This window comes from Pelodiscus sinensis, chromosome 3 (genome assembly GCF_049634645.1).
Source record: "Pelodiscus sinensis isolate JC-2024 chromosome 3, ASM4963464v1, whole genome shotgun sequence".
Lineage (NCBI taxonomy): Eukaryota > Metazoa > Chordata > Testudines > Trionychidae > Pelodiscus > Pelodiscus sinensis.
The window spans coordinates 49,468,647-49,483,822 of NC_134713.1; the positions used below are offsets into that span (position 1 = coordinate 49,468,647).

Here is a 15,176-nt window from a genome sequence, read left to right on the forward strand (position 1 = left end):
CATGCAAATGAAGCCCGGGAAATTCAAATCCCGGGCTTCATTTGCAAGTGCGGTATGCCTACATTAACCTCCTAGTTTGAATTAGGAGGGTAGTGTAGACATACCCTTAGTTCCCAGTGACCTATCACCTGGCAAACTAGTTCTCCAAGCAAGAAGCCCACTTTTTGTCTAGGGTTTTTCATTTTGAGAAGAGGACAAACAATATAAAACAACTCTATACAGTATTGTTAGGCCTTTGCCACTATCCCTTTTTGGAATATGAATTCAAGGGGAAAGTGAAAGAACAATATAGAATATAAAGGTCCACAATCTCAACATGGAGTTTGCAGCTTTATAAAGAAATATACAGAGAGTTCATGATTTCACACAGAATTCAAAAATTATACAGGAAGATTCCCCCTAATCACTCCAACCTTTAAAGGACTAATCCTACATCACTGGGGGTATGTCTAGACTGCATCCCTCTGTCGGGGGACTTTCTCTACAGATCTCCCTCTAGACTGCCGCTTTTTGCCGACAAAGTGCTAAGTCGGCAAAACGTGGCAGGCATTTTTATGCAAAGTAGGCATGGGATATTTAAATCCCTGTCTCATTTCCAGTGTCGACCTGCCTACTCTGCTTCCCTCTTTCAGGAGAGGGAGGCAGTCACTCATTGGGTGTGTCTACACAGTCTGCAGAATCAAGCCTATCAGTCCAGGTTGACAGACTTGGACTACTATGCCTCATGGTACTGCTCTAAAAATAGCTATGTGCACAGTGATTTGTGGTTATGGGTTGAGCAGAAGTCCTCCCAGGCTTTAGACCTTGAGCCAAATATATAAAAATAGAGTGCTACCTACATAGCTATTTTTACAGCACTACAGCCCTGACAGAGGCTCTGCTAGCTCAAGTCTGTCAATCTGCAATGGGAGGCTCTTTACTTCCAGCTATATGTACCCATTGAAGTTAGTTGGAGTATTGCAATTTGCTCCAATAGGTACAGGACTGAGCCCTAAGAGAATGGAAAATTTAATCAAATAAAGAAGCAGGTAGGTGCTTCTATGAATTGCTACTTGCATCATGAAATCATAAAGGATGAAGTGCATTACTAGCACTCTATTAAAATTTATGAGCCACTTCTAGGAACTTCTGCATTTGGGCTGAGCATATATTAAAAATAGATTTATCAGAAAAAAATACTGTGTCTATATATTATTTTTTCAAATTTAAAAGTGTAAATTGCATTCCTATTTACTAAAGTACTATGACAGTTAAATAGATGTGGTGATAATTGCATATAAAAAATCAGTGGTGAAAATAACAGATTTGCAAAGGCAAAATTTAATGTTCCAGAAAAACTTTTAGAGCATACTTCACAAATGTCATATTTTGTATCCCTGTATTTCTGGGAAAGATGTCGAGAAGATTTAATCATGTGATTTGCTTTATTTACTGTGAACGGTCCCAGTAACCTAAAGGTGATGATTCAGAGTGTGCAAAGGTAAATATGTATACATTTCTTTGCAGGATTTCAGCCTTGTTGTAGAATTAACTTAGCTTTTTCTATTTAATTTCCTTTTTATTGTTAAAGACACAAAACACCTACTTATGATTAATAATTAATATTTAAATACTGCCAATTAGAGATTATTGAAAAATGGAATGAAACTTTACTATTTGAATCAAAATTTAAAATGCTGACTAAAATTATATCAGAATTACTAATTTTGAATTCTAATAACCAGTTTGAGCCCTAACTAAACATTGACCGTCACCCAGTTTAATAAGGATTTGGAGAAAATATATTCTCAACTCCACGAATGTGCTATTTTCCTGCATTTGTCATCTGCAGGACTGAGGTTATGTCTAGACTACACAGATAAATGGGAAAAAGGAACACAATTTGCGGTACACAAATTATGTATCTTTTTCCAAGTTACTTCCGAAAGAGGCTTTTCCAAAATACAGCCCATCTACATGGGGCCAAATTTTTGGGAAAAAACCCTCTTTCAGAACATCTCTTCTTCCTTGTGGAATGAGGTTTACAGGGATGCTGACAAAATGCGTCCACTTTTCTGACATTTTTTTGGAAAAGCGAATGCATTCTGCAGTCTAGACATACCCTGAGTGAAGATAAGAAAAGCCTATGTGGTTTCACTGAAAGAATAGCTCTACCCTTCCCTGGAAAAAATGACAAAATACTTTAAAATGAAAGTGTTGATTTTGAAGAACGTCATAACATCACAAAACTGACCACCAAAACAATGTCATATGTTTTAAATGCATATAAGAAAATTATGATGTTGCTCACTTTTTTGCTGAGTAGTTAGTCAATATTCAGTCTTGTGAGATGTTTAATGCTTTAGTCCAGATACAATATTAGAACAAAATGTTTTAAGAAGACGAATGCACATTGTTACTGGTCATTGGTTCCTGAAGGAACAATCAAGCAGATGACATACTAAGATGGGCCTGCAGGTTGATTAGCAGTTGGTAAACATGAAGTAATGCACCTCAGTTCTAGTGTAAGAATAGAAGAATTAAGTCCAGCCTATAGCAAATACGGGCAAGAAGTCCAACACCTGAGGAGGCATATTCAGACAAACCAAAAAGAGTAAAAAGATGCAGCTCAAGCAGGCTGTAACCATAACACACTCTATATTTAGAAAATCTGTTTATTTCAATGGAAATTCTGTATACAGTAGGCCCCTATAAATAGATGATGTTACTTGGAAGTAAGTTAAACTAAAAATTCTTAAATCAGCAACATGCTGTCTATTACCTCCTTTTTTTCTTTTCATCCATGGATGGTGTAGGGCCCAATGAAATCATAAAAAGAAAAGAAGTCTTCATATTTCACTGTTATATTGACCTATTCATGCTAATTACTTACAATACTTTCATTCATATGCTTTTTTTAGTGACTGATGGTTAATACATTTTAAAATCTGTTTATTTTCCAAATCAGTGTGATCACTGCTATTTCGCTTAAACTGGATTATTCTGAAATGCCATTGCTTGCAGATTGCTGAGAACAATTACATTATTGAGACGTTATCGTCTCATACAATTATCTTAAAATATAATTTCAATTAATCAGAAAGATACGTCACAATTGCATATAAAGTAACACCATTTGCATAGTAAACTTAATTGCTTACTAGAAGAAAGTCTGTATATTGAGGCATTCCTCATTTCCTATGTGCCACCAGAATCTTTTACTGTCTTACTTCAGCTAATTTTGTATTGTTATTCTCTTTAAAATTAATTTTCACTTACTACATATTTTATTATTCATAATACAATCAGCACACAGAGCTCTGCCACCCAGCTTCTTCAAAGTCTTAGTGGGTGCCGAAAATTGTTCTTTAAAGAAACAACAGTTAATAAAACCCTGCATAAGTCCATCTTTGTGATATGAAAGTTTATCCAAATAATGATTTTAATTAATGTATACATTGTTTTACAACACATTTTGCTTGCATGAGAAACAACTTATGGCATGTGCTTCATTAGATTCCTTGATCATGTCCACCATTTGTCACACCAGATAGATGTAAACGAATTGCATTTATAGTCCATGTCCACTAAAGAGCTATTACAGTAACAGAGAATGGAATGACTGATATCTATTACTTGAAAAAAATGGCTGAGTATTTGGGGCCATATTCTGAGTTGCACAGATCAACAAACTAAGCTGATTTACACTCTCTCAAAAATTACTCATTTTTCTTCAGTAAACGAATTGCATTTATAGTCCATGTCCACTAAAGAGCTATTACAGTAACAGAGAATGGAATGACTGATATCTATTACTAGAAAAAAATGGCTGAGTATTTGGGGCCATATTCTGAGTTGCACAGATCAACAAACTAAGCTGATTTACACTCTCTCAAAAATTACTCATTTTTCTTCAGTAAACGAATTGCATTTATAGTCCATGTCCACTAAAGAGCTATTACAGTAACAGAGAATGGAATGACTGATATCTATTACTTGAAAAAAATGGCTGAGTATTTGGGGCCATATTCTGAGTTGCACAGATCAACAAACTAAGCTGATTTACACTCTCTCAAAAATTACTCATTTTTCTTCAGTATCCAGGTCAGATGCTCAAGATTTGAAAATAGTTGGTAAGTCTCATCCTTCTTTTCTTTTCACTGACCCTGATCTTTTTTACAGTCTTTTAAAAATGTATGAATATATTTAACAATGAAAAATACCGTAAATACTTTTTAGAAGTCTGTATCCAATCTACATGTGTTAAGAGCTTACACAATTGCTAATTACTGAGGGCCCTATACTCCAAATACTCCTGCTGTAGAACCCCCGATTGAAGTCAGTAGGAATCCTATATGCAGAGTACTTTCAGTATAAGATGCTTTGCTAGAAATAGGAAATTATGAGTTATTCTTTTTAAGGTTATTGGATTTCCCAACAAACTATTTTATGCAGTCCTTGTTGCTACAGAATTGCCCCCGTCATTTTGCTTCATAATATATCCATTGCAAGCAACCTCACTCTATCACCATGGGAAAGAATACCTCTCCCCTTCACTGTTTCTTTCCCATATTTGCTCCCATGAATCCTCTGCAGTTGAGAGGAAAGCCTCAAAACTGCTTCTGTGCCAGCACATTCCCAATGGGAAATATGGGAGCCAATTAATTCACAACTGAATTATATATTATATATCCAGACTATGCAACATTTCCTGTTGATTCCAGGATCTTCTGGATTTGAAGACCTCCCATCCTCCAAACACCATGGTTCCAAACATCCATTTTTCTTGAGGTGATATATCAATAGAAGCTCTCATATTTTCTTGCCCCTTAGTCTCTTATTTTCCCTTCCTGAATTTTTCCTTGAGATGAGAGATACTGTCCTTTCTTCTCCTTATACTCTATGGCTGTGTCTAGACTGGCAAGTTTTTCCGCAAAATCATCTGCTTTTGCGGAAAACTTGCCAGCTGTCTACACTGGCCGCTTGAATTTCTGCAAAAGCACTGACAATCTCATGTAAGATTGTCAGTGCTTTTGCGGAAATACTATGCTGCTCCCGTTCGGGCAAAAGTCTTTTTCTGAAAGACTTTTGAGCAAAAGGGCCAGTGTAGACAGCAGAGATTTGTTTTCCACAAAAAAGCCCCGATCGTGAAAATGGCGATTGGGGCTTTTTTTGTGGAAAAGCGCATCTAGATTGGCCACAGACGCTTTTCCGCAAAAAGTGCAGTTTTAAGTGGTCTGGAGCTGCAGCAGGCAAGGAGCCCAGTTTGCCTTGTGGGTTGCTGCAGGGCTGCTGGCTGGGAGATGCTAAGGTAAGCACTTCCCACCCTGAACCTGCCTCTGGGTCCTCTGCCCCTCCTGTACCCCAAATCCCCATCCCACATGTCACCATCCAAGCCGTCTGCACCCATCTGCCCCAGGTCACATCTCTCTCCCATACTCTGTACCCCTTCTTACACCCCTCCCCCAAGCCACAATCCTCTATTGTATCCATGCCTCCCCCCAAGTCCTGCACTCCAATCCCCTGATCCAGGTCACAACTTCCTCCTTCACTCAAACTCCCTCTCAAACCTCACATTATATCCTGTACCCAAGTCCCAAAATCTGAGAGGTGTCTAAGGGCATGTGTACACTGGGAAATTATTTCAAAATAACTTATTTCAAAATAATAACTCCCCAAATAATAATTTTGAAATGGCATGTCCATATTACAAAGCAGCATCGAATTAGCTCAAAGTTATTTTGAAATAGCACATCCAAACTGACTGGAGCCTGTATCATATTTAAAACTTCCAGAAGCACTCTGGAGAAGACACCAGGAGGACAAACACTTCCTGTGCCTGCTTGCTGAGATATGTGCTTACAGAAGCTCCTCTCTTCAGTCTCATCTCTGTGTGCTTTAGTAGCCCTTGCAGACATCACAACACTTCCAGCATGGAGCCAGAGCTCCTGCAAAGCGGTGCCAGATTCACAGGCCTCATATTGTGCCTCATGGCGCAGTTCATCCAAACTGCCCACATGCTGCTTCACCACAATGATGAGCAGCCTGAACCAGAGGATCACTTCACCCAGGTCATAGAATCATAGAATACGAGGACTGGAAGGGACCTCGAGAGGTCATCGAGTCGAGTCCCCTGCCTCCATGGCAGGACCAAATACTGTCTAGACCATCCCGATAGACATTTATCTAACTTACTCTTAAATATCTCCAGAGATGGGAATTCCACAACCTCCCTAGGCAATTTATTCCAGTGTTTAACTACCCTGACAGTTAAGACTTTTTCCTAATGTCCAACCTAAACCTCCTTTGCTACAGTTTAAGCCCATTGCTTCTTGTTCTATCCTTAGAGGCCAAGATGAACAAGTTTTCTCCCTCCTCCTTATGACATCTTTTTAGATACCTGAAAACGGCTATCGTGTCCCCCCTCAGTCTTCTCTTTTCTAAACTAAACAAACCCAATTCCTTCAGCCTTCCCTCATAGGTCATTTTCTCTAAACCTTTAATCATTCTTGTTACTCTTCTCTGGACCCTCTCCAATTTCTCCACATCTTTCTTGAAATGCGGTGCCCAGAACTGGACACAATACTCCAGCTGAGGCCTAACCAGCACAGAGTAGAGCAGAAGAATGACTTCTCGTTTCTTGCTCACAACACTCCTGTTAATGCATCCCAGAATCATGTTTGCTTTTTTTGCAACAGCATCACACTGCTGACTCATATTCAACTTGTGGTCCACTATAATCCCTTCCAAGTGTTTACAGATGATTTCCTTAATTACTTGCTCCATTATTTCCCTGGCAGAGAAGTTAAGCTAACTGGTCTGTAGTTTCCTGTGTTGCCCTTTTTCAGTCTTCTGGAATCTCTCCTGTCTCCCATGATTTTCCAAAGATGATAGCTAGAGGCTCAGATACCTCCTCTAGCAGCTCCTTGAGTTGAGTTTGGATTAGGCTTCTATTCTGAACTACCGGTACACCTCGTGGAATAGGAAGCCTAATCTGAACTACCTACTCCGTGCCGCGTGTAGCCACGGGCACAGAGTCCGAACTAGCGGGGCTTTAAAAATGGCAGCGCCCGGCAAGATGCAAATGAAGCCCGGGAAATTCAAATCCCGGGCTTCATTTGCAACTTCGGTTGCCTACATTAACCACCCTAGTTCGACCTAGGGTGGTAGTGTAGACATACCCTCTGGAATGTCACTTCTGGAGAAGGGAGCCAACTTCCTACTGGTGGGACCACATTGTCCTGCAGTGATGGGATAACCACCAGTGGCTCCAGAACTTTTGCATGTGGAAGGCCACCTTCCTGGAGCTCAGTGAGTGGCTCATTCCTGCCCTCAGGCAACAGGACACTTAACTTTGAGCAGAAGTGCATCACCATTGCACTCTGGAAGCTCACCACACCAGACAGCTACCATTCTCTTGGGGACCAGTTCAGCGTGGGGAAATTCATGGTTGGGGCCATGCTCCTGCAGGTATAGTCAAGACCATCAACAATATCTTGCTCCAGAAGTTCATCACTCTGGGGAACTGGTCAACACTATTGTGGATGGCTTTGCTACCATGGGCTTCCCCAGATGTTATAGACACTTTCCTGCTGGTGGGGGGCAGAGGTGGAATGGTTAGCCAGGGCTTATGTGCAGCTGGACACCAGTGCCACATGGAGAGCACATCAGGGGGCTATCCTCATCTGGGAGGCCTTGAGGGAGAGTTTCAGATAAAGTGACCTGTGAGAATCTCCCCCAGGCCTTTCTACAAGGAGTCCCTGCATTTCCTCTGTGTGCCTTTCCTCCCCTACCTCACCCTTTCCTGCCCTCCCTTCCCACCTGCCCCTTTCCTGGCAGAGCAAATAAAAAAGACTTTTATAATTAAAAAACTCTCTGTTTGTTTATTTGGGGTCTATACAGCAAGGGAGGGACTGGAGAAAGAACCTGGAATAGGAGAAAGAGAGGAGTGAGGAGGGGGCTCAGGGATGGGACTGAGACTCGGACTGAGACTGATGCCTGCCTTGGGTAACTCAGGAGGCTTCAACTGCCTGAGAGGATCCACCTCCACATGTTCTGGGGCCCTGATGGTCCCTTGGGGGCTAGGAAAGGAAGCTAGGGAGGGGGAATGGGCAGGATTGGAGAGTTGGGGATTGAGTGGGGGCAGATGGGGGAAAAGGGGTGGCTGGTGGCCTGCTCCATGCACGAGGCCATGCATTCCATCACAGAGGTGTGGGAGGAACACATGGCCTCATGCTGGCATGCCAGCTGGTCCCAGATAGTCTTCCACTGCTCCTGGTCAGCCCAGTATTCTTAGTTGTGCAGCAGCCTGTTCAGGGTGCTCCTCACTGAACCCGAAAAAGGGACTGGAGGCAGGCCATCTGGTCCTGCAGCAGGTCTTCCTTCCTCTGGCAGACCCCATGGACTTGATTATATAGTGTGGAAGGTGGTGGATGTGGCACATTCACAGCTGGCCCAGCTGTGAAGAAAAGTTGCAAGGGCAGTAATCCCAGGAGATATTTTGCATGAAGCCTAGCTCTAATCTCTACACAAGCACCTAAGCCCTTAGTTCAGGTTATGGCAATATGCTTTGAGCAAGGCCATCATAGCCTAGACAATGGGCACTTTCCTGCAGGGGCATGGACATCCCGAGGAGACTCACTATATCTATGGCGTGGGGACAAGCAAGTATGGGAAGGTGTGGGCCAGGCCAAGAGCTTGCGGGCAGGGGAAGGAAGAATGGGGTGGCTTGGCTGCCTTCTGTGTCCCACATACGCTAGGTCTGGCATTGGCCGCATTCCACAGATAGAGAACTTCTCCTGTTTGCTGGAGGAGGAGGGGGAACTTAAGGGAGGTGTGTGTGAGTGTGAGAGGCTGCTTGCTGGAGAGAATGCTACTGGATTCCCCTCCTCTTCTTCCTCATGTCAGGTTCCCATGCACAGGATCAATGTTCTCTGCAGCACTGTGCTTGACCAGAAGCGGATGATTCCTGAGTGTGGGCATGACCTGCGCTATGTGTAACACTGCTGTGTGTTTCCATGACCCCAGCTTCCTTAGTTGTGGCTTGTCGTGGGAAGGTGTCCCACCACAGAGGCTGGAATAAGACTGCTTTTCCAGGAATCTTGTGAAAAGGACTGAGGCATTCCTGTGTGTGAAAGTGGCATGGAGATGAGTGCTCTGGACTGGTGCTTCATGTGCACGCACATGCACAGGCAACACTCCGGCCGAGAAGGCTTCACAAGGGAGCGTGCAGCCCCTTGCAGCCTGCTGCCTGACACAGCATGAGTACAGGGAAAGTTAAAGAACTTACCTGAAGTGCCTTTGCTGGGATTGTATAAGGCCTGGAAGATATCCTGGACAGGTGGACTGTCTCCAGGGTAGGGAACAGCTCCTAGCTTGTGGGCATGGTGGCCTGGCTGGACCGCTCCTTCTCCTCCTCCTCTGCCCGTACCTCCTCCATAACCCTGCCCTCATGGAGGCTGATGCTGGGCGCTTCCAGTCTGGACTCAATGATAACGAAGTTGGAGGTGACCAGCACCCCTCCCAAGATGTCATTGAGCTGCTTATAATAGTTGCAGGTGTGAGGAGCCACTTGGCCTTGTTGTAGACCTGCTGGCAGGCCTTGATTTTCACGCAGACCTAGTTGAGGGTCTGCATGTGTCATTTTTCAGCCAGGCAGCTGGTCATCCGACTGTGGACATTGGCATTCCTTCTCCTGAAAGATGTTTTTTTCTTGACCCAGATCTCAGTGAGGTGCTGGATCTCTGCACCAGTCCAGACCAGTGCTCTCCTGCATCCCTGTCCAGGGGAACCAAGGGTGCTGTGGGAGTGCTGGAAGCTGTGAGGGGCTCAGAGTGAGCACTGAGGTCCTACATGGCTCCTGGGATTGGTGCTGTGTGGCATGGGGCTGTGAAAGGCCCACATGTGCCACAAGCCCTTTTTCCTTCAGTCTGCTGCTTTAAGTTCTGCAGGAGAAGGGGAGCATTGGACATGTCAAGTGTGGCCAGAGTGGCCACAAGTGCAGCTGTGAGAGGCCTGTTCAGGCTTATTATTTTGAGACAGCAGCACGTGAACATCCACGATCATGCTGTTTTGAAATAACAATTTTAAAATAAGTGTTATTCCTCATAGAAAGCAGGAGTTATTTTGAAATAACAATCTCGGTAATTTGGACACTCTGCTTGTTATTTTGAAACAACATGGGCTACATATCCACAAGTCCTCTCAGCTCAGATTTCTTCCTCTTTTTATATCCAGTTTGTTAGTATTGCAAAGCTTGTTCATGTTTACTCTTTGTGATCACTCAGTTCTCTTTTCCCTTCTGAACTGTTAGTTATGTTAAGACTGCTACAAAGGTCTTAACAACTGCTTTCAGCAATAATTATAACAATTTGTATTCCAGCTGCTGGCAGTGGTTTAGACATGGAACTTGGTTAGCAGAATTTCCTTCTTACACTGGGACACTGCAATATAGTTGAGTGTTAATTAGAAAAAAGAGCAGAAGTATTTATGATACCCTTATTAGAGGGATTATAAAAATGATAGTGATCTTTCATCTTTCACCCTTCATCTGCCCTGCCTGATGTTCCAAAACTCATTTCAGGAAACTCTACTATAATATTATTTCCTACGTGTATATCACATACCACATTAGTGTGTTTGGGTATGACTACATTACATTCCTCTTCCGAGAGAGGAATGCAGATGCAGACACCAGAAATTTCAAATGAAGTGTGGATTTGAATTTCCCACACTTCATTTGCATAATAGCGGACCGCCGCTTTTCTGGAATAATGTCTTTCGAGACAACAAACGTGGTCCCCGCGGGGTTATTTTGAAAGAAAACTCTTTCTTCAAAATAACCCTTAAACCTCAGGAATAAAGGTTATTTTGAAGGAAGGGTTTTCTCTCAAAATAATCCTGTGGGGACCACGTTTGTTGTCTCGAAAGACACTATTCTGGAAAAGCAGAGGTCCGTGATTATGCAAATGAAGTGTGGGAAATTCAAAACTATGCTTCATTTTCAGTTTTGGGTTCCTCCATTTGCATTCCTCTCTCGGAAGAGGAATGCAATATAGACATACCCTTTGTGAGGTTGGAGGTATTCAAAGGTCTTGTACAGGAAGTTTACACTATTGTAACCCACACCAAGGCTACGTCTACACTGGCCCCTTTTCCGGAAGGGGCATGTAAATTTCACTAGTCGTCGTAGGGAAATCCGCGGGGGATTTAAATATCCCCCGCGGCATTTAAATAAAAATGTCCGCCGCTTTTTTCCGGCTTTTAAAAAAGCCGGAAAAGAGCGTCTAGACTGGCCCCGATCCTCCGGAAAAAGTGCCCTTTTCCGGAGGCTCTTATTCTTACTTCAAAGTAAGTATTCTTCAAAGTAAGAATAAGAGCCTCCGGAAAAGGGCACTTTTTCCGGAGGATCGGGGCCAGTCTAGACGCTCTTTTCCGGCTTTTTTAAAAGCCGGAAAAAAGCGGCGGACATTTTTATTTAAATGCCGCGGGGGATATTTAAATCCCCCGCGGATTTCCCTACGACGACTAGTGAAATTTACATGCCCCTTCCGGAAAAGGGGCCAGTGTAGACGTAGCCCAAGTGTTAACACAAACTATAATTCTGATGTGCAAGCAAATCACTCCATAAATAATGGAGGATAAAATAAATAGAGGATATTAAAATAAACAGCACTTCCACAGTGACCACAAACTCCTTTTCATACATGCAAAAGGAACAGTATAGCAATGACTTTAGGATAAAATGGGATGTTGCAACGCTTAGACTGTGATGTTGGCCTTTCTGAAATGTAAATGACATGATTTGTTTTGTGGTGTTTTGTATTTGACTAAACTTTCCCCAGGGTTTCTATTAAACCTCTGAAATATCTTTTGCAATTTTAAACTTTAATTCATCATGATGATTAACGGCAAGATTCCCTAACATAAATTAAGGTTCTTTTTCTCTCGGGGTCAATAGATTGTGAGTGGCAAGATTTAATGCAGTAATGCCAGGTAGAGAAGTAACTGAGAGAAACTCTTATTCTGAACATTTCTGTGCCTGTAATTAAACAATTAAACAAGTGCTCAAAGAAACAGACATCACAAAAGTTACACAGGAACCACAAAAACCTTATGGTTCGGCCTGCAGTCATTTTTAAATTCAGAGTTAAATTCTAAGTTCAGATATTAATCATCTGAGCCCTTAGGCTCATTAAGTTATCATAGCTCTACCATGTTGAATGAATACGTCTGCATATGAGGAAGAAGGGATGTTCTGAAAGAGGTTTTTTTTGACATTTGGCCCCGTGTAGACGGGCCAAATGTTGGAATAGCCTCTTTCGGAAGAAAAGCTGAAAAAGATATGCAAATTGTGGTTCGAAATTTGCATATCTTTTTCCAACTTTTCCCTGAAGGGTAGACATAGCCGAAGAAAGAAAGAAAGAAAGAAAGAAAGAAAGAAAGAAAGAAAGAAAGAAAGAAAGAAAGAAAGAAAGAAAGAAAGAAAGAAAGAAAGAAAGAAAGAAAGAAAGAAAGAAAGAAAGAAAGAAAGAACGAACCAGGGATTGTACAAAATTCATAAGGCAAACAAAAGTTGCAATTTATGGCTGGTAGAATTAATCATAATAATAAGAATTTTCTCAAAGCATACTAGTAATAAAAAATAATCCTAGCAATGGTTTTGTACATTACTCAGTTGAAAAAGCAGAATTATCAGTAATAATACAGAAATTACAGAAGTGTTCAATAAATATTTTTTCTTCATTATTATGGAAAAATACACAGATGTAATAGTCATCTTGCATGATAACACCTTTTATATTCCATTAGCATCTCAGAAGAATGTTAAACAGCAGCTACTAAATTTAGACTTTAAAATCAGCTGTTCCAGAAACCTAACATCTATGAATTTTTAAAGGGAAGGCTAAGAATTTCACCGGATCGTTAATGTTTATTTTCAGTAATTCATGGAACAATGGGAAATTCCATAATACTGGATGAAAGCTAATGTTGTGCCAGTATTTAAAAAGGGTAAATCAGATGACCCAAGTAATTAGAGACATGTCAGTATGACATCAATCCCAGGCAAGATAATGGAGCAAGTATATGGAATTCAGTAAGGAATGAAAGTGTAATATAGTTAATACCAATCAACATGACTCTATGGGGAAAAAAAGATTCTGTCAAACTAACATAATCTTTTTATTAGATTATAATTTGGTTGATGAAGTTTTTAGTACTGATGTAATATATTTAAACTTCTGTAAGATTTTTTACTTGATATTTTGATTTAAAAAACCAGACAATATAAAGTTAACATGGCAATATAAAGCTACTTTATATTGTTCTAGTTAACAATATGAAGTTAACTAGAACAATATACGTTTAAATGTATTAATAACTGGTTAACTGATAGATCTCAAAATATAATCTTAAACAGGAAATCATTAAATGTGTGTATTTTGGGGAGAGGGATACAATAAGGAATGAACTGTTATTTTTTAAATAACTGTTCAATGTTATTTTAAGAAGAAAACAATTTGATCACTGCTAAAGTTTGCAGATACAAAATTTTGGGGAGATGTAAACAATGAAGAGAACATGTGACTGATACATGAATCACTTTGTAAGCTAGGCATATGGAAAGAATGTGTTTTAATATTCAGAAATCTATCTATCTATCTATCTATCTATCTATCTATCTATCTATCTATCTATCTATCTATCTATCTATCTATCTATCCACACATAAACAAGTAATATAGTCCCACAGTTAAAGGATGGGGAAGTCTATTCTGGGAAGTAGTTTTTTTCTGAAAGATATTTGGTTGTCATAGTGAATAATGCACTGAACATAAGCTCCCAGAGTGATGCTGAGGACAAAGGAGCTAATACGATCTTTAGATGCATAAACAGGGTAGGAGAAGTGAAGTTATTTTAGCTCTGTATTTGGCTCCGGTACAACCACTGACGGACTACCTTGCCCAATTATGGTGTCCACAATTCAAGAAGAATGCTGATAGAACAGGGAGCGTTCAGAGAGGAACCACAAAACTGATTAAAGGATTAGAAAGCATGTCTTTCAATGACAGGTTGAAGGAGCTCAATCCACTTAGCTTAATAAAGGAAAGGTTAAGGGGTGACTTAATCAGTCTATATGTACGTGCAAAGGGGAAAATACTTAAGAAAGGACTCTTAAATCTAGCAGAGGAAGGTGTAACATTATCCAATAGCTATAATTTGAAGGTAAACAAATTCAGACAGGAAATATGGCCTACATTTTTATTGGTGAGAATAATTAACTATTGACTGTTTCTTTCCCTGTCAGACAGAACGCACAATGTCACAAATATAGTCTTGAGTCAAAGAAGTAAATCACTTTTTTATTTCAATGAGTGATTTGTCCACCAAAATGAGGCACAACAGAAGGTTAAATTTAAACTCAGATCTAGGTGCTTGACTTCAATATATTGTTAGGAAGTTATTATATTATTAGTTTTTAATATTAATTATTACTTATTATTAATTATATATTATTGGAAATATTTTTACTGGGCACTAATGTTACCTTGTAAATTCAGTTGGTTACCTGATTGAACTGGTGAACCAGTTGTTTACTTACTCAAACTGCAGGATCAACTTTTAACCCCGCTCTTCTCTTTCCTTGACAAACAAGCAGGCATCTTTTCACATGTCCCAACACCTAAAATACACATTCTACTTTTTATATCCTAAACTAACTAGTGTATGGCTACCAAAAGAGGGACAAAAAACACTTGATATAGATTTAATCAGAATGCAACTTTATTATTAGATATCTGGGACTACCAGGCAGATAGCATTGTATAGTACAGGAAAAACCCCCTGTTTATTCTATAGTTACTACTGGGCTTCCAAAGCTCTCCCTCCTTTTTCCATCCAGGTCCTGCCAGCAGAAACATTGCAAGGACCTTAGGTAGCAGCCCAAAACATAGCTCCTCCAAATTTGATAGATGAACCTCCAGTTCTCCAAACTGAACTTAATTGCCCTCTGCATTATATAAGGATTGTTGACACACACAGCTGGGTTGCCAATGCAATGTACAACAACACCTGCCCTTTCATTTAGGGTCATCTAGGTGACCATCATCTTGGATTTTCATACGCTATGGTTCCATAGAACTCACAGCATTACTTGTGTTCATCAACTGACAATGGTGTCTGTAACCATTGGACCA

At 40.7% G+C, this 15,176-nt stretch overlaps 1 long non-coding RNA gene across 1 annotated transcript in view; it reads left to right on the top strand.

Annotated features, from left to right (window-relative positions):
- The first annotated feature begins 914 nt into the window (after positions 1-914).
- LOC142827588 (uncharacterized) overlaps positions 915-15,176 on the top strand; it is a 162,733-nt gene continuing 148,471 nt past the window's right edge. Inside the window, exons 1-2 of the long non-coding RNA XR_012902269.1 lie at positions 915-1,028; positions 4,077-4,112. This is a non-coding gene — a long non-coding RNA (uncharacterized LOC142827588). The remainder of the gene's footprint in view (positions 1,029-4,076; positions 4,113-15,176) is intronic.